Source organism: Triticum dicoccoides, chromosome 2B (assembly GCF_002162155.2).
Source record: "Triticum dicoccoides isolate Atlit2015 ecotype Zavitan chromosome 2B, WEW_v2.0, whole genome shotgun sequence".
In the NCBI taxonomy this organism is placed as follows: Eukaryota; Viridiplantae; Streptophyta; class Magnoliopsida; order Poales; family Poaceae; genus Triticum; species Triticum dicoccoides.
This window is the reverse complement of record NC_041383.1, coordinates 606189953-606192693: the sequence shown is the minus strand read 5'-3', so window position 1 is coordinate 606192693 and position 2741 is coordinate 606189953.

The following is a 2741-nucleotide window of genomic DNA, read 5'->3' as shown; positions in this document are numbered from 1 at the left end:
TTTCCATCTGCACTGACTCTCCTTTCAGGGTTGGAAGCAAATCCATGTGGGAATCTCACACATGACAGGACCTCGCAGAATTCTTTTCTTTTTACCTTGTCCAAGACGTACACAGATGGTGCCATATCCCGTGGTTTACCTTCATCTTGCACCTGCAAATCCTTTCTGATACCCAGGTGTGTCAAATCAATCCTAGATTTTAAGGTATCTTTCGTCTTGTCTTCAATATTAAGAAGTGTGCCAATAATGCTGTCACATATATTTTTCTCGATGTTCATCACATCAAGATTATGCCGCAGATCCAAATCTTTCCAATACTCCAAGTCCCACAAAGTGGACCTGCAGGTAAACAATAATCTCTCTTCTACCCTGCCGTGCTTCCTTTCCCCGCTACCATTACCAGGATGGTTTCTTGGTGTAATATGCCTGACCTTCTCTAATTCCACTTGCAACTCATCGGTGGTGAGCCTCTTTGGCGCATCACGGTTTTCATGCTTTGCATTGAACACATGTCTTCGATATTTTCTAGGATGCGACTTGTCCTTGGCAAGGAAACAACGGTGTCCAATGTAACAGATCTTGCTAACTATTGTGTATGACAGCGGATTCCTGTCACAGCGAACACATGCATTGTAACCATGTATTGTTCGCCCTGACATAGTGCCCAAAGCCGGATAATCATGGATGCACCAAATTATAACAACACGCAGAAAGAAATCAGCTGGTGGGCTGCTATATAGGCCTCGAGTGAGAACACCCTTCCATAGCTGTTGAAGTTCCTTCGCAAGAGGCTCCATGAACAAATCAAAATCCTTTGCAGGACTTTTTGGACCTGGGATGAGCAAGGCCATCATGTAGTTTGGTTCTTTGGTGCAGACATTTGGAGGCATGTTGTAAGGGATAACAAGCACTAGCCACATGCTATATGTGGCGCTCTGGTGGCCAAATGGGTTAAATCCATCTGAAGCTAAGCAAAGTCTAATGTTTCTCGGGTCAGCAGCAAACTTTTTGTGTTTATCAATGAAGCTTTTCCACTCACTACCATGAGATGGATGGCTCATTACACTCTGATCTCTGTACTCCTGGTTCCTAGAATGCCACAGTACATCCTCTCTTGTTTCAGCATCATGAAACAACCTCTGCAATCTTTGTGTAATTGGAAAATGTCTCAGAACATTATGAGGAATCCTCTTCATAGCATCGCCATCTTTCCATCTTGATGATTTGCATTTCGGGCATTCACTTAAGTTGGCATAATCCTTCCGGAAGATAACACAATTATTCTTACAAACATGGATCATATCATATCCAATTCCAGCTGCACGAAGGAAATTCTTCATTTTACTGTAGGTGTGTGGCAGCTCAGACGCATCTGGGAAAGATTTGTGGAAAGCAGCCAACATCGCATCGAATGATTTGTTGGTCATCCGCTCAGATGTCTTCACCTGAAGAAAGGTGACCATAGCTGAGAATACTGACAACTTATTTCCTAGGGTGACAACAACGTTGCATTGTTCCAACATGCGGGCCCACCGTTTTCCTTCTGCAAGTGAAAGTTCACAGAATGCATGAGCATTTCGTAGCATTGTTTAAATGTTGGTTAAACTCACTGGCTCCGCCACCACCACCTGCTCCTCCTCTTCCACCTAAGCATCAGGCAGATCAAGATGGTGATCTGCTGCTTCCACGTAGTCAATAACATTGACGTTCACAGCTTCACCATGATGAACCCACCTAGTATATGTGACCGACATCCCATACAAGTGTAGATGATTTTGCACAATTGACTAGGGTCTTGTAACTGAATTCATAGAACTGCTATACGGGCAGAGCACATCTGACTTTGGATCACCGTACTCAGCTCTGATAAAGTTCATGAAGTTTTCAACCCCCTCGACATATGCAGCGGAGAATCTTTGAGCAGAAGTTATCCAAGTCCTGTCCATCCGTTAGACATAAAAATTAGTTCTTCTACTAGACATTATAGGAAAAACATATATGCTTTTTTATGAAGTCCAGGAAAAAATACCTAGGTCGATGTCTAAAGCTATGGCAAGATATTTGGACGAGCAGATCTAAGTAACGAAATATATGTAAAGCTATTTCAGCAAACATATTTGAGTGCTAAATTATGGTAGGCTGTTTCAGCAGTCAATGAGGCCGAGCACATAGCCATCAAACTATCGAAGGCCATCGCAGCAACAAAGATCGAGTATAAAACGGTGTAGAGCTATTTCACCTAACAGATTGGCTACTAGACCATGGCAATGTACGTCACAATAAATATATGGTAGTATATTTTAGCAACTAATCGGCCTTGGCATGCCATCTCAGCTAAGCAGATTAAGTGTAGAACAGGGCAAGGAAGCTTCTTAAGCAGAGCATATTGATAGTAAACTACTTCAGCAAACAGTGAGATTAACAGCGTCTATAAGCTAACATTCAGCGCTACACCGACATGAATGGGGCCTCAGTCTAGAATGCGCGTACCATGGGAGAAGCTGACCGCCGTGCGTCTCCACATGAACGTCGCCAGTGGTGGCGGCGCTGACCACCGTGCGCCTCCACAAGAACGTAGCCAGAGGTGGCGGCGCGGCTAGAGGACGGTAGTCTACGAGAGTGTACTATGGGAGCGAGAGGATCGCCGTGCGTCCCCTCGACGAACCGCGGCGCCGATGTATCGGTGCGATGGGGAGGGCGGCTTTGGCGGAGCGAATGGAGTGGAGGGGGACGGGGGGGAG